Source organism: Kogia breviceps, chromosome 17, assembly GCF_026419965.1.
Source record: "Kogia breviceps isolate mKogBre1 chromosome 17, mKogBre1 haplotype 1, whole genome shotgun sequence".
NCBI classification, from domain to species: domain Eukaryota; kingdom Metazoa; phylum Chordata; class Mammalia; order Artiodactyla; family Physeteridae; genus Kogia; species Kogia breviceps.
This window is the reverse complement of record NC_081326.1, coordinates 68,229,916-68,255,465: the sequence shown is the minus strand read 5'-3', so window position 1 is coordinate 68,255,465 and position 25,550 is coordinate 68,229,916.

Sequence of the window (25,550 nt, the reverse complement as noted above, 5' to 3'; positions counted from 1 at the left end):
CTACTCCAGGGCAGAAGGCCATTTTGATAGTTACCTGTGATGGAGAAAGTATTAGTGTAGCTAAGATTTACTAAGTGATTACTGTTTGCCAAGTACTATGCTGATGCTTATGATGGAATCCCATCTCTCTGGATATGTGTCTTTCTCATCCAGAAGATGCAGGACAGCATCACAATCTGAGACCTTACAAAGTAAATGAGTCACTAACATAAAACCCTGCATAGCATCAGCATGGATCTGGGTTCCACTTGACAGCATCAGTGGTGGATGACACATGCTTTATGTAACTTACTTCTACTCCCTGAACTTGCTCAAGCCTGATCCCACTCTCACTTTGTGATGATTTTTCCTGGGCCTGCTCAACCTTATGACTGGATGGGTCTGGCAGAACCCAGTTCATGATAGGAAGCTCTGGCCACAGGATAGGGGGATAGACAGGCACTGTACAATTTAACAAATAAGATAATTATCCATTGATATCACTACTGTCTATTTTGGAGAGAAAAACAACTGGCTGGGGAAATTTAAAGCATTTGAGGGGTGTAGGGCTGTTCATGTTATGAGTCACTAATCAAGGAACTGAAAAGAACAAAAGTTCTTATGTCTTAAGGAGGTTCTGCTTTTAAAATGGTGATGAGGGAAAACCTCTATAGGAAGACAATTTAGGCTGAGACCCAAAGGATAAGAAGGAGGGAATTATGAGAGGGAGCATTGCAGGTGCAGAAACAAGCTAAAAGGAAACCAATATGGCTGGAGCTTAGTCAGCAAGGAGGAGACAAGAGATGCATTTGAAGATGTTGAGTACAAGACCATGCTCTGAAGTCCTAAGTAAGGAATGAGATTTCACCCAGTGTAATGGAAATCTGCTTTTGATGAAATGTCAACATCTGATTTTAAGAGAACCATTCCGGCTACCGTACGGAGAAAGGGTTGGAGAGGAACAGGGTGGAAGCCGGAGACTGATGAGAAGGTTACTGCAATAGTCCGGGCGAGGATGAAGCTGATCTTTGTTACTTACCCTCATTCCTCTCTCATATTAGAGCGCACCAGACACCTAAAACACCTGCAAGGGCCCACCTGTTTCTAAATCCAGGGCAAGGGTATTCAAAAGAAAAACCTCATAACCCAAGTGAGCTATTTCCTTCAACATCAAAACTTCTCTTTTCAAAGCCTTGGATAGTGACTAATAAAATGAGTAACTCCACCCCCCCCCCCAGATACTCTAAATTAAGAACTTAACACTCCATTTTTAGTGTTCTTTACCTGGAATAATTAACACCAGATGCAGAAGAACGGCAGTGATTAGTAATTTTCTTCCATGAGAGCCATTTTTAGGAAGGATACAGAATGTGTTGTATTCCGCCCCCTCCTTTCCACCCCCTCCCAGCTGTTTCCTCAAGCTGGGTTCCCACTCACCTGACTGACAGCAGCGCTCGCGGGGACAGAGCATCTTGATAAACAGAGGGGTGAAAACCAAAAACATCCAGTGTGCAAAACTGTAGCTGAACAAAAATAGTAATAATAGCATAATGGCAAAAATCATTTGTTGAGAGCTGACTATGGGTCAGGCGCTCTATTAAGAACTTAATATGCCTTTTAAAAGTCCTAAGATACCAAGTTATTATTTAGGATCACACTGGAACCTTAGCAGGTGTCCCCGGCACAGCAAAATGCTCCAAGTCACATATAGGAAAAACAATATGGTGGTTACTTGGTGTTTACAAGAATCCAGACTTCCACCTATTCAAATGTCATCTTACCTAATTATCTAGTTTCCAACCCTGAGTCTGAATCTCTGGGTCCTCTCCTGCCCTGCTGTCTCAACTTGCTGACTACTTCAAAGAGTTTCTCGTCTCCCCACCAGGCTGCACTAGTCCCCAGACTTCGATGAGCACTGGAGGCTCATCCCCTCATCACAGGCATCCTGAGAAGTCCAGCATATGCAAGCTTGGGTGGTGAAACCTGACTGTATTTCTCACTGTCCTTCCCAGATTGGTTCCAGGGATTTAGAGCAGACTGTAGGAGAAGCATTGATAACACTTTCAGCAAATTAACTTTTATTTACTGAGGTGTTGTACAACCTTAATGTTTTTCAATTATCTCTCTTTTCTTCCGGCCCCATGCTCCCTACATAGACAGCCAACTTCAACCACACACATATGCCTGCGTCATCGCAGTCAGCTGCAGAAATAGCCACCCCAGTTCTTCACTTCTCCCCGATTCTGGCTACTTTCCGGCATCACTTGAAGGCTCTTCCCATCAAAAGAAGGGAATCTGTTTCACTGTGCTTTGCATCTGGACCAGCCTCATGACTTGCTCAGGCCAATGGAATGTGGTGCGAGCAATGGGTTACCAGTTCCGAGTCAAGACCTCAGGAGCCCTTGCACACCTGTGCCCTCCCCTGGGAAACCCGTGACTGCTACGTGAACAAGCCCAGGCTAGCCTGCTGGAGGATGGGAGACTATGTGGAAGAAAACCAAGGAACACCATCCAACCTCCACCTAGTGACCTTCAGCTGATTGCGGGCAGATGAGGAAGCCTGCTGAAACCAGAGCTACCCAGCTGAAGCACAGAGTCGTCGGGAGAAATAGTAATTGGTGGCTACTTTAGGTCACAAAGTTTGGGGAAGTTTGTTATACATCAATGGATAATTGATACAGTCAGGAACCTGAACAGCTATTTGAGAAAATCCAAATCACCATTCTCTTCTACTTGCCCATCAATCTCAGCTCTTACTTGTTCTGAACTCTTATGTCTTATACCTCTGACTTCTCCATCTATATCCTATATCTATGACTTAGAACTATGACTTCTACCTTAATAGCTCCTTGGCCCTGCTGAAATTAAAATCTGTTAACTCTGATGTTTGAAACTCAGTGCTACCTAACAGATTTTGTTTTGGAATATGCTATACCAAAGTCTTTCTTATTAAAAAAAAAAATGTAAACCTTAATCACGTATCCGTGTGGCAGACACACATTAAGGTGACCCTCAATTAGTCGTGTCTTAGTATAAACCCCTCTTCTTGAGTACAAGTGGAATCTGTGACCTGCATATAGCTAAGAGAATATGGCAAGGGTGATACGAACAAATTAGACCTCCATGCCTCCATGATCACATTACGTTATATAAGACTCCATCTTAGCAGACTGGATCAAGAAGTTTCCCTGCTGGCTTTCAAGAAATGAGCTGGGCTTCCCTGGTGGCGCAGTGGTTGAGAATCCGCCTGCCGATGCAGGGGACACGGGTTCGTGCCCCGGTCCGGGAAGATCCCACATGCCGTGGAGCGGCTGGGCCCGTGAGCCATGGCCGCTGAGCCTGTGCGTCCGGAGCCTGTGCCCCGCAACGGGAGAGGCCACAGCAGTGAGAGGCCCGCGTACCACAAAAAAAAAAAAAAAGAAGAAAAAAAAAGAAATGAGCTGCCATGTTGTGAGAGGGTCACATGGCAAGAGATTGTAGTGGCTTCTAGGACCTGAGATCAGCCCCAGGCTGACAGACCGCAGGAAAGCAGGGACTTCAGCCCTACAACTTCAAGGAACTGGATTCAGCCAATAACCACATGATCTTGGGAGAGGATCCTGCAATGCCCCACCCCCAAATTCACATGTTATCATCTTAATCCCCAATGGTATGATATTGGGGGGTGGAGCCTTTAGGAGGTAATTAGTTCATGAGGGTGGAGCTCTCATGAATGGGATTAGTGCCCTTATAAAAGAGACCCCAGAGAGCTCCCTCACCCCTTTCACCATGTGAGGACATAGCGGTAATACAGCAACTATGAACCAGGAAGAGGGATCTCATGAGACACTGAATCTGCTGGCACCTTGATATTGGACTTTCCAGCCTCCAGAACTGTGAGAAATCAATTTCTGTTGTTTATAAGCCACCCCGTCTATGGTATGTTGTTATAGCAGCCTGAATTGACTAAAATAAACCCCAAGCTCCAGAAAGGAATGTTAAGTGCAGTCTTGAGAGATTCTAATCAGGACCCAACTAAGCCATGGACTGGACTGCCTTTATGAGCAAGGAGTTCTCATCCAAACAGCTGGCAACTTTCTGGCCAGCTTCCTTCACGGAATGGAGGTCTGAACTGAGGGTCCTTAATGTCCCTTCCACCCTGAGGATTCTAAGATTCTTTGATTTCTACCTTTCTTAGTGAGCACAGCTGCTGTGCTCCCAAGAGCACCAAAGAAAGAGACGCTCTCTCGAATCACTGTCTCCGCTAGCCTGATTTCAGCACTGAGTCAGTCAAGACACCTCCAGCTTCTCTTCCTGGTGAGCCAACGTGGCTGTTGGAATGTGGAGGGTAGTGTCGAGGGCCAGACTTGAACAGAGTGTTTTCAGCACGGGGTATTTCATTGGGATGCAAGTCCTGCTCCCAAAGCACTGCAAGTAACTCCAAGCAGAGCGAGGAGGATGTTCTGGCGGCTTATCTGAAAAAAACTAGTAAGAGAACCCAGCCCAGTGAGAAGAACAGGGCACCGCGAGGTCACAGGAAAACCATTTATTGAGGCTTAAAATAGACACAATGCGCCGCACACTTCTGTCATACGTTATCCCAGCAGACCTCGGGGGCAGTCCCCTTTGTCCTCCTTTTTACTTGCTCACGTTCCCAGAGCTAGTGTCAAGGCAGAGATTCAAATACTTACACAGAGAGAGCTGCCTGCTTGCCTTGCAGCACGCCGAGGTGACCTTTTAAATTATGCCCCGGCTCGTTTCTGAAGTTAGATTCTGGATGTTAGAAAGAGGCCCCAGAGGGGAAGCGTTTGTCTGTGTCCCCCCAGCACTGTCCTCAGAGAGAATGCTCTGCTTCCCGAGGAGAGTCCCAGGTCTTTAGAGGGAGACCACCAAAGCACAAATGTCAATGGTCACCCTATGGTATCACCCCAGGTGTTGATGGGGGGACACCTTTCTAGGGCGAGGTCCCCTCCTGTCTTCCTGAATGGGGTTCATACTTCCACCTCAGCACATGTCACATGCTAAGGTAAGAACCCCACGTCCTCAACACTAAGATGCACATATTCTTCCATACGGAAATGTTTGTGAAATTGAGATGTGTCTTAAAAGCACTTGTACATTTCAGTAAGTCCCCTACATACGAACCTTCCAAGTTGCGAACTTTCAAAGATGCAATCATGCATTCTCATGTCCAATCACATAAGTTAGTTCACGTATCTGGTGTACACTGTCACGTGCGTGCATCCTCTACAAGTGGTTGTGCTTCTGTGTACTTTACTGTGCAGTACTGTGTAGAGTACAGCAGTACAGGATCTTTATTTCAAGCCCAGGATGTCTGGAATCAAGCATAAAAGCAGTGGTGATGTAGCTGGTACAGTGTAGCCGATTGTGTTAGTTGGGTACCTAGGCTAACTGTTGGACTTACGAACAAATTAGACTTATGAACGCACTCTTGGAACGGAACTTGTTCGTATGTAGGGGACTTACTGTATAGTATTTCCTTTGTCCTCATAAACTATAACTCAGTTAACAGTGCATCTTAAGTTCAATAGCATCTTAGGATAAAGGTGATCCAAATGTGCTACTTTTCTCTTTCTCCATCTTCTCCACTAAACTGAAACCCTCTTAAGAACAGAGATGGAAATATATTCATTCTGGTATTCCCAGTTCCTAACACAGGGCAGGTCCAAGAGATATGGAATGAATAAATAAATGAAAAAATGAACAAAAATGTCTCTAAATCAGGAAAGGAAATACATTTTCCAATGCCCCAGTACACAGAGCCTTTATAAAGAATCTCTCTATGTACAATTCTGTGCTCCCTAAACATCCTTCAGATCAGTGGTTTGCTCTCTGTAGGTGACATTTCTCCCAAGAGGGAGTGTTCTATGAACACTCGCTGTTCCGGTGCTCAAGTCATGTAAATGTCACAGAGGAAATTATTAATTTGGTATGTCAGTCCATTCATCAGGCTCTTGGCAGTTCAGGTGGCAGGCAGCAGGCCCTGCGACTGGTTCCACCTGGATGCACTGATAGAATTGAGTTCTCAGGCTTACAAAGGTGCCACTGTGACCCTGGAGAGCCAAGAACAATAGCTTCTGCTATTTCTTCCCCCTCTCAGCTCTCTGACTAAACACATGCAATTCGAAATCAAAGGCCTCATCCCAGTGCTCTGATAGAGGCCTCTGGACGCGAGAGAATTTCAGAAAAAGAAAATAAATGTGATACCCCAAGACGACTGAAAAAGTTAATTTCTGGACATCCCTGCAAAATAATGGTGTATAACTGCATCCTTTTGGATGGTTAATCGAGCATTTCTGAGCATCTACTGTGTGTGAGGTGTTATGCTAGGTGCTATGAACTGGGCTTCATAGAGCAATGATGCAGGATGAAATTCAAAGGCACCAAGATTCAGTAGTTTTGACTACGTGACATCTTTTGTATTCACTGCCTAACAGTAGCAATGATTGGTACAGAGAATTTGAGAGTTTACAATGTACTTGATTCAAAAATCAAAGCAATTCACATGAAAAGACGCTCAACATCACTAATCATTAGAGGAATACAAATCAAAACTACAATGAGATATCATCTCACACCAGTCAGAATGGCCATCATCAAAAAATCGACAGACAATACATGCTGGAGAGGGTGTGGAGGAAAGGGAACCCTCGTGCACTGATGGTGGGAATGTAAACTGGTGCAGCCACTACGGTAGACAGTATGGAGGTTCCTCAAAAAAATTAAAAGTAGAACTGCCATATGATCCAGCAATTTCACTACTGGCTGTTTACCCAAAGAAAACAAAAACACTAATTTGAAAAGATACATGCACTCCAAAGTTCACCACAGCATTATTTACAATAGCCAAGATACGGAAGCAACCTAAATGCCCATCAACAGATGAATAGATAAAGAAGATGTGGTATATACAGACAATGGAATACTACTCAGCCATTAAAAAAAAAATCTTCCCATTGCTAACAACATGGATGGATCTAGAGGGTATTATGCTAAGTGAAATAAATCAGAGAAAACAACTCACAATCTCACTTATATGTGGAACCTAAAAACCAAAACGAAACAAAAACAGACTCACAGGTACAAAGAATAAATGGATGGTTGTGAGAAGGGAGGGGGCTGAGGATGGGTGAAATATGTATAGGGGATTAAGAGGTACAAACATCCTGTTATATAATAAATAAGTCACAGGTATATAATATTCAGCATAAGAAATATGGTCAATAATATTGTAATAACTTTGTATGGAAACAGATGGTTACTAAACTTCTCATGATCATTTCATAATGTATGCAAATGTCAAATCATTATGTAGTACACCTGAAACTAACATAATAATATTGTATGTCAACTCTATTTCAATTAAAATTGAAGAACAAACCAGAAATAGATCATCCCTAACAGCCCAAAACCCAGTCTCACATGGAACAAGGTGATGTGTTCATACTCGTCTGCCTAAAGAAAATTAAATCCCATCTGGAGAAAGACCACTTCACCAAGAGCCTCTACATTTTTTTAGACACAATATCTGACATTTAATCAAAAATGTATAGGCACACCAGGAAGTAGAAAAAAGTGAAGAAAAACCAAGAGGGGGCAGAAATGACATATGTGAATCTCCAGGTTATCTACATTTTGGGGTTATCAGATGTAGACTTTACTATCATCAAGATTAAAGTTATCTATTCAAGGAAGTAGATGGGAAGGTGGAATAGATTACCAGAAAATTGAAATCCCTTTTTAAAAGCATCAAATGGGAAGTCTAGAAATTTTTTAAAAGAGAAAAAAGGAGGATACAGTAAATGTCTTTAATAGCACATTAGAAGCAGCTAAAGTGCAGATTTGTGACTCAGAGTCACTAAAAATATTCAAATTAAAGAACACGCACACACACACAAAATTATGGTAGAAAATACAGAAAAAATCATAAGAGGCATTTGGGACATACTGAAAACATCTAATATATGTGTAATTGAAATCCAAAATTGAAAAGAGGAAAAGGCAAAATTTCAAATATTTATTTGAAGAGATACTCACTGAAAAGTTTCGAAAACTACTGGAAGATATCAAGCTACAGAATAAAGAAATTTTTAACCCACATATGGGATAAATATAAAGAAAACTACATCTAAGCACATCATAGTAAAACTGCTAAAAATCAAAGGAAAAGTCTTAAAAGCATCCAGATAAAAAAAGATACCTTACATTCAAAGTAATAGCAACAAGTGTGATAACTGACTTCTCAACAGAAATTATAGATGCAAGTCAATGGAATAAAATTTCTAAAGTGCTGAAATAAAATAACAAACAATAAAAATTCTCATATCTAGTCCCTATCCCGCCCCCAAAATTCTTCATAAATTATGGCAAATGACCAAATGGCATTTATAGCAAGAATGCAGCTGATTTCATAATAGGAATTATATTAATATAGTCCAAAAAAATTAATAGATCAAATGATGTGATTATCTCTAGAGATGCTTGAAAAGCATCAAAATTCAATATGCATTTCCAACTTAACCATTTAAGAAAATAAGAACTGCTGAATACTTTCTGAACATCTCCCTTAGTGGGAAAATACCAGGGGCTTTTCCACTAAGGTCAAGAACAAGGAGAGCATGTTCATTATCTCCTCTACTATTTATTCAACATTGTACTGCAAGTAGTAGCCAATGCAATTTGATAAGGAAAATCAACTAAAGGCATGAGAATTTATAAAGAATATGTAAAGTTTCTATTTTCAGGTAATATAACTCAATGATAAAACTAACTCAAACAAGTAAAGGAATACAATACTGTAGCAGGTTATAAAAGTAACCTACAGAAATTAATAGCCTTCATGTGTACAAACAATAACTAGTTACAATGTAAAATGGTAGAGAAAAGCACATATTTTGTTATAAAAGCAACAAAGAAGAATAAATATTTGAGAATAAACTTTAAAAAATGTACAAAACCTACTGAGAAAAGCATTAAAACACCCCTGATGAAAACATTTTGGCAGTTTCTTAAAAAGTTAAATGTGTACCTACCATATGATCATCTAGTTATTTACCCAAAAGAAATGAAAGTATGTCCATATAAAGACATGTATAAAAGTGTTCTTGGGAGCTTTATTTGTAATAACAACAACAACAAAAAATGGAGACAACCCAAAAGTCCATTAATAGGTTAATGGATTGAAAATCTTTGGTACATTCAAAGCAGCAGCATAGCACAGGGAGATCAGCTCGGTGCTTTGTGACCACCTAGGGGGTGGTATAGGGAGGGTGGGAGGGAGGCTCAAGGAGGGGATACGGGTTTGTAAGTATACGTATAGCCAATTCACTTTGTTATACAGGAGAAACTAACACAACATTGTTAGTATAAAGCAATTATACTTCAATAAAGGTGTAAAAAAGAAAATCTTTGGTACATCCATACAAAGAAATACTAACCAGCAATTCAAAGGAATAAACTATTGACATCATACAAGCAACAACATAGATGAATCTCAAAATCATTTATGCTAAATGAAAAAGCTGGAAAAAAGTAGTACATACTGTATTATTCCACCCGTATAAAATTCTAGAATATAAAAACCAATCTGTAGTGACCAAAAGGATATTAGTGGTTGCCTAGGGACATGAGGGAAGGGCTGGAAGAAGGGATTACAGAGGAGTATATGGAAACTCTTAGGGATGACGAATATGTTCATTATCTTGATTGTGGTGAGAGTTTCATGGGTATAAGAAAAAAATACTTCGGGGTGTAGCACTTTTCATAAAGGCTCAGGCAGCACCTTGAAATTAGCACCAAGCTCCAAATTCATGACCTCCTCTTTGCAAATTTTGGGGAAGAAAGAGTATGTGAAAGGTAAGAAGCTCACAGCCTGCTTCTTGGGCATCAGCAGACAGGTGGGTGTTCTCTGCCTAGAGCCTCTTCAACAACTTCCCACCCCAGATCCCAGGAACTTCCACTGTCTAACCTAGTGGTGTCACAAAGAAGCGATGCTATGGATTAAACCCTACACTTATGGTCTCCAATTCTCAAAACTACCTTGCAAGGAATGTGTTATCTACAGTCTACTGCTGAGGGAATTGAGGCTCAGTCATTTTTAATCACGCAGCCAGTAAGAAAAGGGAAAGCCCTAAATGTGTACCCAGCTCTGCTGTCTCTGCAGCCTGGATCTCTATTCCCCACTATGCAGTGGTTAAGAGCATGCGCTATGAGTCAGTCAGGCCTGAGTTAGAAATCCTCACTTGTTAACTATTTGCTTGTGGGCAGCTTATTAACCTCTCCAAGCCCAAGTGTTCTTCTCTGTAAAATGAGGATAATAATGATACCTACCACATAGCCTTATTCCAAGGATTAGAAGAGAGACTATATCTAAACTATTTCCTGAAACATGAAATAGTTCAAATAATGTTAGCTAGTATTACATAACATTGGCCTCCACTCCAATACTGAAGCTATTCAGTGAGTCATCGAAGAGTAGACCCTAGAGAGAGTCTACTTTACAAATCTCTCCATCTCAAAGATCATACTTTTTCCTTTAAATCCAGTTATTTTGAAATTTTCCTTCAACAAGGCAAGAACATTCCTTCTTTCCTGAAATTTTCTTGTATCACAAAATATATTGCTTTTAGATTCTGCAGACCTATCAGAATGGGAAACTTTCACGCTGCCTTTTCTTCTCAAATACTGTCTGTGACCCCCTGCCCGGCTCACTAACGTCTGTTCCAGCCCAGGCCTGGAAATAGCAGCCCTTAGTTAACAGCAGGAGCCAAAAATACCACATTCCCTCAGTGGAATAATTTAGTCACTTTAGACCAGACCCTTCTCCTACTGTCCTTGTTTTCACAAGCAATGTTGAATGTAGGTTGTTTTATTCCTTATACACAGATGAAGCATCCATGTACAGATAAAGGAAGTATAACCCCTAATACCCATTTTTTCCATCCATATAGTCAAATAATATGCATTCAATCCCTGCGTATCGGTGCCAGGGAAAGACTAGGCGCTGGGAGCGACACTGAGCAGCAGGGATGTGGTCCCTGCCCCACAGACCTCTGGCCTAGCACAGAGACAGACAGGAAAGTAATATTTTTAAAAATAATTGTATAATTGCAACTGTGATAAGAGCTGAGAGGACAAATCAGGGAGGGCTCTGAGAGCGCTGAGCAGCTTGCTGATGTCGTCCCTAAAGATGACCATTTCTCCCTCTTTCACCGAGCTGAATGCAGAGAAAAAGAGCCTACAAGTGGGCAGGGACAGCTTCAAGGGAAGACACCGTCCAGCCAAGATCACCAAGCAAGGGAACTGGAAGGGAGCTTCACTGGCGTCATTTATATGGGGCAGATACAGTAACTCCAGCTGGCTCAATACCTGTGTCAGCCTTCCAAGGTCTACCCTGTTCACGCAGAGGCTGAAAATCTGAAAACCACATTTCCCAGAGTCCCTTGCAGTTAGCATTCTGGATGCAGTTCAGGGCCCCCCTACTGGTTTTGCTCCTGTAGGACATGAGTTCATAACTGAGTCAACGGGAAAGAAAGGAGGCAGTGGGCAAGCTCTCACATTTTGCTGGAGTTGATATAGAGGGAAAGACATGGCTCTGAGGCAGCGGCTGCAGCAGTATCTCACTGATGCCCAGTTCGAGGCCACAGTGTGAGTTTGGAGCCAGTTGTTGGGAAGAGCTACTGAATCCCCAAAGTGGTAGACGCTTTTCTGCCCCATGCTATATCCCCCCTCAGCCCACCTGGCTTTTAGTGTAGCTGTGCAAGCTGCCCACTTCCCATCTCAAGCCCCCCAAGGGTATCTCTCTGTTTCTCCGCATTGGTGCTTTCTCCCAAGTCACGGAGAGTCGTTCAGCCCTCAGAGATGCAACCCACACGTTCTAAGGTGTTAACACTCCCAGGGCCAACCCTCAACCAACAGGGAACAGATGCCACACATAAAAGCCCCAGAGGGATCACACTGAGGTACATTCTACCTGGTTCCTTTCAGAGTCCCCAGAGGAACGCCCAGTTGCCCACAGTGGTAACCTGCCCCTCAGCGCACACTCTACTGGCTTTCCCCTCTCCCCTGTTTCACTCTCCTCGGTCCCTCATCCTGGCTTCCTGGGATAACCTTCCAAGTGAACTCTCTCCAGTTCCGCTTTTGGGGGAAGCCAACGTAATTGTTCCCTCATCAGGCCACTTCTGCAGTATTTTTTCTGAGAGCTGCTCTGGAGATCCAGCCTAAAGCTGGCTCCTCTAGCACCAGTGACACTTCTGGAAGCAGTAATTCCCTGCATCAAATCTCTTTCTCATCAAAATCACTAAAGTGATTTTGTAGGCTGCACTTGAACCCTGACTGCTACAGCATGGTTTCCATATTTGGCAAGTCCTCCCTCTACCTGGCACTTGGAGAGGCACAGTGGAGAGCGTCTAGTCTGACGTGCTTGGCTCCAATGCCAGTGAAGCCATTTCTTCCCAGCAGATCAAGAAATCTGCAGCTATGGCTTCACCCTTCTTCAGGTCTAACGTGTATCACTATCATTCTAATTTGGAGTTTTTCTTTTGCCCAGATAGCACCCATTTACTTGTTAAAACATCCTTCAATTCTCTACTCTTGTCTTCTTTGGTCAGGATAAGACCTTTGGACAGTACTTACCAACAGGATAATTTTTAAGACATGAGTATACAACTGTTCATGAACACCCCCAGTTTATGTTTTTCTCAAAGAGATGCAGGGATTTCAGTGGTTACGACCAAATAATACTAGTGGTGAGGCATATGGTAAATGGGGGTGAGGCGAGGATATCGTTTTGTAAGTTAAAAGGTTGAAGATACTTAAAAATACAATGAATATTATAATAGCACCCAAAATTAACAAATGATATCATACTTCCTTCCAGTTTCAATTACTTTTGTAAAAAAAAAAGATATGAAAATGTACAAATAAATTTGAAACCACTTATGTCACCCTCCCTATTCTGATTTATCTTCTTTCTCCAAAAGCACCCTCTGTCATGAATTTTATGTGGAACCTCCCAGTCTATATATGCATAATTTTGTTATAAGATTACTGCATAAATATATAAAATAGCTTTTTCTAATTTATGTAAATGATACATTATATTAATTCCTCTGTAACTTTCTTACTTTTACTCAACATTAAAAATTTTAAATCTATTCATATTGGAACAGATAGATATATTTTATCTTTTCTAACTGCTATGAATGATTATATTCATTTTTCCATTTATCCATTGATGGGCAAGTAGACTGTTCTAGATTTACACTATCAAAAATTTTAATTCAGGGGCTTCCCTGGTGGCACAGTGGTTGGGGGTCCGCCTGCAGATGCAGGGGACGCAGGTTCGTGGCCCGGTCCAGGAAGATCCCACATGCCCCGGAGCGGTCGGGCCCGTGAGCCATGGCCGCTGAGCCTGAGCGTCCGGAGCCTGTGCTCCGCAACGGGAGAGGCCACAGCAGTGAGAGGCCCGCGTACCACCAAAAAAAAAAAAAAAAAATTTTTACTTCAGTGACTATCCTTATATGACCCTCCCTTGAAAACATGTGTGAACATTTCATTAAGGGACATACTTATAACTGGATGTGCAAAGCTTATTCTTTAGGGTCTGCACATATTCCGTTTTTCTAGATGTTACCAACCTGTTTACAATGATACACTGTAGCAATGTATAATCCCATCAACAATATATGAAAGTTTTTGCTTCTGCCTACACTTGGGAACACTTGGTATTTTCAGAATTTTTAAATTTTGCCAAGCTTATGGGTATAAAATGGTATCTTATTTTGTTGTTTAATTTGCATCTCTGTGATTTACTGGTAAGGTTGAACATCTTGTCTTAATTTATATGTGAATATAAATTCTGGAATGCCTGTGCATCAATTATATGCGAGTTTCGACTGTGTTGCCTGTTTTCTCTCGACTCATGGAATGTGTGTGTATGGGTGTATCCTGCATACGGTTTATCATTATATATAGTATATCCATTACCCTTTTGCTATTTAACAAACTAGCTAAAAACCCAATAGCTTAAAAGAATAAGTATTTATTACTGTTCACAAGACTGTGGGTCAGCTGGGCAGTTTTGGTGATGTGGGCCAGGCTCTGCTCACCTCGGCGGGGTTTGCTCATGCATCTCGGGTGAATGGGGGTTGACTGGGAGATGGCTGCTCTAGGATGGACTCAGTCACACACCAGGCTGTTGTGTGGCTATCAGCAGTGGCAACAGATGTAAATGGGCCACAGGTCTCATCATCCAGTAGGTTAACCCCCCTTGTTCACGTAGCACTGTCAGGCTTCCAGAATCACACAAGGCCTCTTAAGACCAATGCTCCAAGCTGGCGTAGTGTCACTTCCAGAACATTTTCTTGGTCAAAGAGGGTCACAAGCTAGCTCCAATTCAAGGGGTAAGGACTCCTCTGATGGGAGGACAATGGGAGGGGTAAAGAATTTGAGCACACTGTTTAAATCAATCTGTCACATGCAATGTCCCTCTTTACCTCTAATAATGTTTAAATATTTAACACACTTGTTAATAGTGGCTTACCTATTTGATATTACTTTATATTTCCCTACAAAGCTCAAATTTATTGAATATCTCTATCTTCCAAATAGGACAAGAAAGTCAGCATGTTTTAACTCATTAGAACTGCCCCGTCCCTATCTTTCATGGTATTACTGTCCAAAATTTTACTTCCATCATTTTCGTTAAATACAAAAAAGTTAGTGTGTGTACATGTGGAGATTCTACTCTTCATAATTAGTTATTTACATAGTTCACCAGTTTCTCTGTTCACGGTTTCTTCTTGCACCTTACGTCTTCCTGCCATGTTCATTTTTCTTCTTGATGAATGTTATCATTTTGTAGCTCTTTCAGCACATATGTGAGTCATAACTTCCTTTAATCTTTGTATGCCTGAAAATATCTTTAACTTTGCTTTTATGCTTGAGCAACTGTTTGATTTTCTATATAATTCTGGGGTGATAGCTATTTTATCTCTGCATTTTGGCAGGGGATGAAACCCAAGTTTTATATATATTATATACATACACACACACACACACACACACACACACACACACACACACACATATATATATTTCAAAGTACAATATATATTACTTCGAAGCCAGAATATATTATTCTCATGAAAAGGGTAAGTTTAATAATGAATTGATTAAAGGAAAATAATCAGTAAGGCAAAAATTATATGTCATTACTGGGAAAACTTAAGTATGAGAAACATCTTGTAAGCCATCCTAAATTCTCTCCTCCTTCACTCCCCCATGAGCCAGCTGCAGCCACATATCCTCTGAGTGGATAAGCTAGCTGTACTCAAAATTACAAATCTGCGCACTTCCCTGGCGGTCCGGTGGTTAAGACTTCGCCTCCCAATGCAGGGGGTGCGGGTTCCATCCCTGGTGGGGGAACTAAGATCCCACATACCTTGCAGCCAAAAAATCGAAACAGAAAACAGAAACAATATTGTAACAAATTCAATAAAGACTTTAAAAATGGTCCACATCACATAAAAAAAAGAAAGAAAGAAACAAATAAATAAATTACAAATCTGAAAAAGACAGAAGTTTAGATCTTTTCTTTCTAGAGCCTTCTGCAGAATTCCTTGACACTTTGCAAAAGTGCTACCTTTATCACTTTCAGTTTAGGGAAGCTGTAAACGCAGGATCCATTTTAAAAGGAAGAAACTAGGAATAGTTGGTCATGGAGGCACGAGGAAACATCTGAGATGTCTTCAAAATCCCTAAGGGGAGAATTCCCATTGGCAGGGATACTTCAACCTCTGCTCCATCGATTTCGATTTTTAGAACTCCATTCCTCTCCCTTGCATCTGCTCTTCCAAAGAGCCTGCAGTTCAGATGCAACTCACTAGCCCCTCCACCCTTAATGCTATTAAGTGAAGCAGTCAGTGAAAATCTAATACCACATCTCCCCTGACACAGCGTATGCTAAACTCGATACCCAAACTTAAGCATTTCCTGTCAAACGTCCATATGCTCCCATTACCAGACCGCATTTGTTTTGAGGCAAAGTCTAACTAATGCTCAGAACATTGTACAGAGTCAGTGTTCAGTGGGTAACTGTGCTGGGGAGTGAACCGGAGGCTCCATTCTTTTTGGGCTGGTTTTCCGGCTGTAAAGTCAGAAGGGAGGGGAATTTGTCTTCCAGTTCCCAGACCCTGGGACTCCAGGGGAATGATGACTTCTCTTTAACCTCATCAACAAAGAGCAAGAGGTTGGAAAACATTTTTTAAAACTAGAACATCCATTCTTAGGATAGAGGAAAATGGACACATTCATACATTGCTGAAAGGTGTGTAAATTCCCTTTCTAGAAAATAGTCTGGTACTATTTAAAAATACCATGCTTTCTCTCCCAGCATTTGCAATATTTGAGAGTCCAGTGTATAAGGACAAATTTATTTAAGGATATTTACAGTATAGTTATTTGTAATAGCAAAACACTGGAAACAACTTCATTCATCGATAGGGAATTGGTTGAAGAATGATGGTATCCATGCTATGAAATATTATGTACCTGTTAATGAGATGTGTATGTGTTGAACTGGACGAATGTCCGTGATATGTTATTAACTGGAGAAAAAGTTTTAAGTGGAAAAAAAGCAAGTTATAGAGTAGTGTGTAAAATATCTAATTTTCATTTTAAAAAGAAAAATTGCATATACAAATACATAAAGGTACACATGCACACACACATATGAAGGAAGAAACACATATGCATATATGTAAAAATGTGGAAGAATACCTCCCCACACACAAAAACCATTAATGCTGGTTAGCCTGAAGGAAAGGGATCGTAGAGAGGATAAGGAAAATTATTAACTTTTAAAATATCTTTCTTGCTTTGTTTGACTTGTAACGAGCATGCATTATTTTTACCATGTAAAAGTAAAGCAAGGTTATTTTAGTTGAGCACGAAGTATTCTGATCCTATAATATAAATAGCTTAAATAATACTATCAACACCATCATTCTTAAATTGAGATTAAATCTTCGATTTAGTCACTCAACTCACCACTTCACCTACTGGGCACTGCATCCACTCAATCTACATACGGTAACACCTGACTTGCACCAGGCACTGTGCTACATTCTAGGATACAGCAGGGAACAAAACAGACAGCCACTGCCTTCATGGACCTTACAGTCTACAAGGTGGAACAGACATTAAACTAGTAAAACATGTAAACAAATTGTGACCAGGGCTACAAAATAAAAATAAGGGATACCGTGAGAGAATCATAGGGTGAGTAAGGGGCTGCTTGGACTGTGTGACCAAGGAAAGTCACTCTGAGGACATACACAGACTGAGACCCAAAGGCTGGGATATCAACTAAAAGTTTGCCAAGAGCCGGAATGGGCATCCGACCAACTCCACGGCAGTGGGGTGGGAATGGAGGTTGTTTGCGAGAAGCATCTGCAGCTGGAAGGGTTTGACATACGAGGAACCAGAAGGCCAGAGGGTCTGGAGCCCCCTGAGCAAGGCAAGGTGGAATGGCACGAGGTCGTGGAGAAGGGCTAGATACCACAGAGCTATACATGCCACGAGAAGACGTTTGGCTTTTGTTGTCAAGTACACAGGAAAAGTTCATGCAGGAGACTGCCAGGGTGGGATTTATGTTATGAGGCATACACTGGAAAGCCAGTGATACAACCCCCAACTGTGAGGACCCCAGTCAAATGGTGGAGACATTTAAACAAGGAACTATGGTGTGCGGTGCTAGGACAGAGGTCTATGGAAGCACAGGGGAGGGAAGAACTACCTGTGCCTGGGAGAACCCCGGGAGGCTCCACCAAAGAGGTGGCATTTGATATGGGTTTTAAAGAATGTTTAAGAGTTCACCAGGCTGGGGCCAAGATGAACAGGGATGACAGTCAGGCAGAATATTGCAGGCAGATAAAACAGTGCACAAAGATATCGATGCTTACGTAAGAACTTTGGGGGAAAAGATCTACATTTCATATAGCTAGAGAATATGGTACAGAGGAAAAGGGAAACAGGAGGGAGGAGGCAGGCAGGGCCTTTGTATATAATCCTACTTTAGGGAATTTATCCTAAAGGAAACGTGGCTTTTGAAACAGACATGTGTAATGATCGATTTTCATAACCACAAACGTTTCAATCCATCACTTTATGAACCTTTAATTGTGCCAAAAGAGAAGATGTCATAATTTTTGAACTGGATTTGCTGTCATATGGTAAATGTATGTTTAACTCTATGAGAAGCTGCCAAACAATTTTTCACAGTATTTGTACCATTTTAAACTCCCACCAGCAAAGCAGGAGAGTTCCATTGACTCCACTTCCTTGCCAACACTTGATATTGTCACTCTTTGTAATTTTAGTCCTTCTCGTGGTGTACAGACGTTATCTCATTATGATTAACATTGAGCATCATCTCATGCGCTTTTTGCCCACTCAGATATATTCTTTTGTAAAGTGCCTGTTCAAGACTTTTTTTACCCATTTTTAAAATTTTTTTTTTAATTTATTTTTTTTTGGCTGCATTGGGTCTTCGTTGCTGCATGCGGGCTTTCTCTAGTTGCGGTGAGCAGGGGCTACTCTTCATTGTGATGCGTGGGCTTCACATTGCGGTGGCTTCTCTTGTTGTGGAGCACAGGCTCTAGGCTCAAGGGCTTCAGTAGTTGCGCTGTGTGGGCTCAGCAGTTGTGGCTCGCAGGCTCTAAAGTGCAGGCTCAGTAGCTGTGGCGCACGGGCTTAGTTGCTCCACAGCATGTAGGATCTTCCTGGACCAGAGACTGAACCCGTGTCCCCTGCATTGGCAGGCGAATTCTTTACCACTGCACCACCAGAGAAGTCCATTTTACCCATTTTTAATAGGAGTGTTTGTCTTTTTATTATTAACGTGTAGGAGTTCTTTTTTTTTTTTTTTTTTTTTTTTTTTTCGGTACACGGGCCTCTCACTGCTGTGGCCTCTCCCATTGCGGAGCACAGGCTCTGGACACGCAGGCTCAGCGGCCACGGCTCACGAGCCCAGCCGCTCCGCGGCACGTGGGATCTTCCCGGACCGGGGCACGAACCCACATTCCCTGCATCGGCAGGCAGATTCTCAACCACTGCGCCACCAGGGAAGCCCCAGGAGTTCTTAATATATTCTGCATTCTTTCGTTTCACATCCAGTCTAATTCCATACAGAAGAATGAAAAGAAAAATGAAATTGACAGAAAATGGAGAAGTAAAAGAGAATGCAGGGAATTCCCTGGCCGCCCAGTGGTTAGGGCTCCACGCTTCCACTGCAGGGGACATGGGTTCAATCCCTTGTCAGGGAACTAAGATCCCACAAGCCATGTGGCATAGCCAAAAAAAAGAAAAAGAGAGAGAGAGAGAATGCATATGTCTAGATTATCTAGCCTCTATCTGCCAATTTTCTGGGTAGACTTCATGTGTTATTTAATTTTGTTCTCATAGTAGATCTTGTAAATTGGGTGTCATCGATCTCATTAAATAATGGGGAAACTGGATCTCACAGGGGTTGAGAGACTGGGCCAAGATTACCCAGCTAGGATGTCGCAGAATCCAAGCCAACTAGAATCCATACACCGACCCTTCGGGTGTTAAGAGACTGCATCTCCAGATGCACCTTGGTTCTCTCAAGATCCTGGGGTCAACGGGGTGAACATAACCTCTTTGGGCCCCTCCCTAAAGAAAGCCATTTATTCCCAAGTCCCAGCTTTAACTAGGAGATATTAATCTGCTAATGGCGCTTTCAGATGAGGCACATGTCCAGCATCTTTCACCAAGGGACCACATCTCTGTCTGTACTGGCTTTCAAGGAGCTGCAACTCAATGCCTGTTACTCCATCTGTGAATTCTCTATCCCTGAGGCGGTGGTCTCCAGTAGAGAAGCTAGTTTCTCCCCTTGCCATTAGCAGTAATAGGTGTCTGCAATCATATCCACGGAGGGAATCGGCCAGTCTTGTCCAGCACTTGAGCCTCCTGAGTGCTGTGTGGGAGCTGGAAGGGAAAGACTCCAACCAGATGAGGAACTGATGATAAAGTCCTTTTCTAAAGATACAAATCTAAGGACCTTCATCCTCACGTTTAATGGCTGCTCATCAGCTACAGAATGATCATAAGAACAACAACAGCAACATATATTGCATCTAATACAACCTGCCATCAATTAGAAGTTGTACCATTGTTTACCATTGTTTACCTCTAAGCAAGAAAAAATATCTGCCAATTAAATAATGGCACAAATTCCCTAGGATTAATTGGTCTCACCAGCATCTTGTTACTTTGAAATCGTTTTCATCTATTTTGAGGAATGTGTCAATTTCCATTACCATCAGTTGCAATGTTTGGTGTTTGACAGGCAATCCTTTTGCATACATTGTGGTAAAAAAATATAACACGATATTATCTCTTGTAGGTGTCTCTCTTTTTAGAGACTGTAAAGGCACTTGGTCCTTGCTTTGCAAATAAGTATAGAATTGTTGTTATCCCGCCAATGAATATTTGCTTCACTAATTTAAAATCTACCTCCTAGGGTAAGCTGGGACAAAGTGAGAGAGTGGCATGGACATGTATACACTACCAAACGTAAAATAGATAGCTAGTGGGAAGCAGCCGCACAGCACAGGGAGATCACCTCTGTGCTTTGTGACCACCTAGAGGGATGGGATAGGGAGGGTGGGAGGGAGGGAGACACAAGAGGGAAGAGATATGGGGATATATGTATATGTATAACTGATTCACTTTGTTGTAAAGCAGAAACTAACACACCATTGTAAAGCAATTATACTCCAAAAAAGATGTTTAAAAAATAAATAAATAAGGCTTCCCTGGTGGCGCAGTGGTTGAGAGTCCGCCTGCCGATGCAGGGAACGCGGGTTCGTGCCCCGGTCCAGGAAGATCCCACGTGCTGCGGCGCGGCTGGGCCCGTGAGCCATGGCCGCTGAGCCTGCGCGTCCGGAGCCTGTGCTCCGCAAGGGGAGAGGCCACAACGGTGAGAGGCCCGCGTACCGCAAAAAATAAATAAATAAATAAAAATAAAAAACAAAACAAAACTTGAGTTTGGTGCCTGCTCTTTGCTTCTAGGATACTTGAACTTCCCTCTGTAAGAGCACTTCGTTTTCACTGTCCCTTCACTGAGCTGGCAGTCAACATGCACTGGTCCAGTGTCCTGGCCAGCAACAGGTCTGACTGGATGGACCTCGGCACTGGTGAGTCAGGGCCTTGTGGCTACCACTCGTCACATAGTGCTGAAGCGCCACTGCATGTCCGTCTCTCCTAAACTAACAAACACGCCGCATCCCCATCACAGAGCCCGGCATCTGACACATATGAGGTGCTCAATACATGATCACAGAAGTAAACTCGACTGAAATTTGCCCGTGGTCCACAGCAAGAAATCACAGAATGGGTCTGTTCGTCCCCCACGCCTTGGGTGTTCAGGGGACAGTCTCTGGAGCACCTATCCCATGCCCATTAGAGGGATCGGCGTGCGGCAGCAAGAGCGACGTCTGAGGATCAGCAGGCTTCACGGGTGTCAGCCACAGAGGGGGGCCTGGGAGAGGCAACTGGCGGCCACGCCCATTCAGTGTCAGAGCTGGGAACGGCCTTCAGAGACTTGACCTACCAATGTTAGGAGGGAGGAAACCAAGGTCCAGGGGAGGTAGTTCCCGGCCTCAGGTCCCTCAGGCAGTTGAGGCTGAGCTGGGACCACTAGATTCCATCACTTGCATCATCCACTCCACCCCACAGACCAAGAGGGCTGGCTGCTGAGCTTTTTCAGATTCAGAGATAAGAATAACAGCAGGTGGGTTCCTATAAGTAGACTAGGACTTATAAAAAGACCACTTTCCTCTTGGAAGACTGCTCCTTTGGCCAGAAGCTTACTTGCTACATTTAGGAGGAAGACAAATGAATCAGACAGAGTTAAAAATGACTTTGAGAGATGCACATAAAGAAAGTTCTGATGGAGTCTCTCAGGACAAGGTCCCCAGCTAACCACCATAAAATCTGGCAGAAATCACTCATCCTTGTCATGAAAGACAGGTGATAAATCTGTGCTCAGAAACGTAGAACATTGGGACTGGAGGCAGCACCAAGTATAATCAAAATGGCAGGTAGCAGGAGCTCACCCAAAGGCACCTAGATTTGTAATCAATTAAAGAAAAAAAAAAAGGAAGAATCCTGGACCTAAAAGAAGAAAGTCAAGAAATCTCTAAAGGCAGGAGGGGTGGGACAGACTGTGAAAACAAAATACTAACATTACTGTGCCCCTACTTGGTGTTGGAAACTTTACATGCATTATTTGTTTACCCTTGGAAGGGTTCTATGAGTCATTATGCCCATTTCACAGATGAGGAAACTGAGGTTCAAAGAGGTAAAGCGTCTTGCTCCAGGTCTCAAAGCAGGTCAGTGGTGTTATCAGTTAGAGGTTGGTCAGGCAAGGTGTTTTCAGCTGAAAAAGATTAGTCGTGTTAATCCTAATTAGACATCAGAAGCTTACAAAACTGTTGGAGGAAACCGAGAAGTGAAAGCCAGGAGAGTGGTGGATGTATCTGCCCGTCACTAGCTTTCAGGTTTGCCATTGCAGCTGGGTATGAAGACTGCCACCCAAAGATGAGGATAACGCAGGAAGGCACTGTCAAGGTCATGCTTCCGCCAAAGCTTCAAATTTGTTAGGGAAATACAGAAGCCACGGCAGAGAATGTCACATCCACCAAAACGGCTACCAGCAAATGCAAAATGGTTTCTATTCCCTTCTTCCTTCGTCTCAGGGACACGCATTTCATTGGAAGAACCTAAGCCACATCTGGAACCATGCCGACAGGCAAATAAAGGAAATATAGCTCCCAGTTTTCCAACCCCTACAATACAGGGAAGAGTATGGAAAGGCGTGGGAATGGTGCTGGGGGCTCACAGATAAAATCCAGGACAGCACAGAAAGAGAAAAACAAATATCATATAGTAACGCTTATATGTGGAGTCTGGAAAAACGGTACAGATGAACTTATTTGTAAAGTAGAAATAGAGACACAGATGTAGAGAACAAATGTATGGATACCAAGGGGGAAAGGGAGGGTGGGATGAACTGGGAGATTGGGATTGAGATGTATACATTACTATGTATACAATAGATGACTAAGGAGAACCTACTGTATAGCACAGGGAGCTCTACTCAGTGCTCTGTGGTGACCTAAACGGGAAGGAAATCCAAAAAAGAGGGGATATATGTATACATATAGCTGATTCACTTTACTGTACAGCAGAAACCAACACAACACTGTAAAGCAACTATACTCCAATAAAAATTAATTTTAAAAATACCAAATACCAATCCATAACCTCCAAGAATAAATAAATAAATAAATCCACTACAGCAGAGGTGCTGGAAACCACTCCAGTCTGTCTGATTCCAAAACTTATACTTTTCCAACCAACTATCCTTCTAACTTGAGGAAGAACAAGTTTTTAAAAAGTTAAAGTTTATTACAGGATGATAAGCAGCGTCTGCATATTGCTTTCAAAAGCACAAACAGGAGTAAAGAGTTAAGTACTTTCTTCAATATTTACATTAAATCGTAGTAGAACTACTTATTGCCAAGACAGTTGATCTATACTTAAGCTGGCTGAAAAGAGTTTATGGATCATTACAATTTACTGACACATGTGCAGGTATTTGTTCAGAAATCACTGAATGCTGAACTCCTGTACATGGAGAAACAACTAAAAAGTATTCCAAGCTACTAATAACAACAAACTCTAATGGCATCCAAGCTTATAAAGTGATTTTTTTTAGCTGAACTGAATGTATTAAAGTGCTAGAAAAGCAGGTATCAGCAGTGCATGCAAAACTCAAGCCTCAAAACACATCATGTCTACAAGAAAAGAAGACAAGATCTATATATTTTACTAGCCAACTTTTAAAAATACATAGCGTTGCAGACCTACTAGAGAATGGACTTGAGGATACGGGGAGGGGGAAGGGTAAGCTGGGACAAAGTGAGAGAGTGGCGTGGACATATACACACTACCAAACATAAAATAACTAGCTAGTGGGCAGCAGCCGCATAGCACAGGGAGATCAGCTCGGTGGTGCTTTGTGACCACCTAGAGGGGTGGGATAGGGAGGGTGGGAGTGAGATGCAAGAGGGAAGAGATATGGGGGTATATGTATATATATATATATATATATATATATATATATATATATATATATATGTATAACTGATTCGTTTTGTTACAAAGCAGAAACTAACACACCATTGTAAAGCAATTATACTCCGATGAAGATGTTAAAAAAAAAAAAAAAATACATAGCATTGGGAGTTCCCTGGCGGTCCAGTGGTTAGGACTCGGCACTTTCACCGCCAGGGCCCGGGTTCAATCACTGGTCGAGGTAATAAGATCCCACAAGCCGCGCAGTGCAACAAAAAATAATAATAATAATTTAAAAAAATACATAGCATTGACAAAAATGTATGCTTATGAATTGCTTGTGAATTGGGGGAAATATTTAAGCATGTTAAACCAAGGAAGTAAATGGCAAAGAAGATACAGTGTTTTATGAAACTAGAAATTTGATCGAGCTCCATGAAAGACAGGGGACTTGAGACCAGCCAGTGAGAGATTGCTGGGATGCTGGCCTTGTGGTCTTTCTCTGTGACACAGACCACAGTGGGAAAATGTAGGTGTTACTTTGGAAAGTGGTTCCTGATCAAAGTTTAGGATGTGATTTTATGGGCACTATCACATTTGAAATTCATGACCACCCTGCAAAGGATAAGACTACCTATTATCCCTGCTCCACGTCACAGGAGGTATGAGTGAGAAGTTCGGTCCTTGAGACAGTTGAACTGGCCCTTGGCACTACCGTGTGCTGATATCAGGCCCTCCGGAATCTCTTCCCAGCTTTTCTACTTCCTTGCTGTGTGACCTTGGCCCAAAGTGTCACCTTTCTGGAACATTACCACTGACGTATTTATTTATCCGACAGAATTGTCATGAGGACCCCCCGTGTCAACCCACTAACGAATCATCTATTCTGCACTCTATGCTGAATTACATTAAAATCCTGCCTGGGAGGAATAAACTTGGATAAAGTGAAGAGAGCTACTCAAGGGCAAACTATTAGCATATCAAAGTATTTTCCTGGTATTTGCCTCTTTTTAATAAAAGCCAAATGTATGGGGAAATTTGGCTCCGTGTTCCAATTGACTTCATTCTTGTTGACTAAAACTATAGAAAAAGAGAGAAGGCTATGTCACGAAGAAACTTCAAATACGATGAGAAGGACGAAACATGAGCAGACAGTTCACATCTGGCCCTCTTTCCTCTCAACCTTTCCAGGGCCTAACATGGATGTATTAGGGTTTTCCAGAGAAACAGAACCAATTTTTTATATACACACACACACACACACACACACACACACACACACACACACACAGAGAGAGAGGAAGATATTTATCATAAGGAATTGGCTCATGGATTATGAAAGCTGAGAAGTCCCCCGCATCTGCATCTGCGAGCTGGAGACCCAGGAAAGCCACGGGTGTAATCAG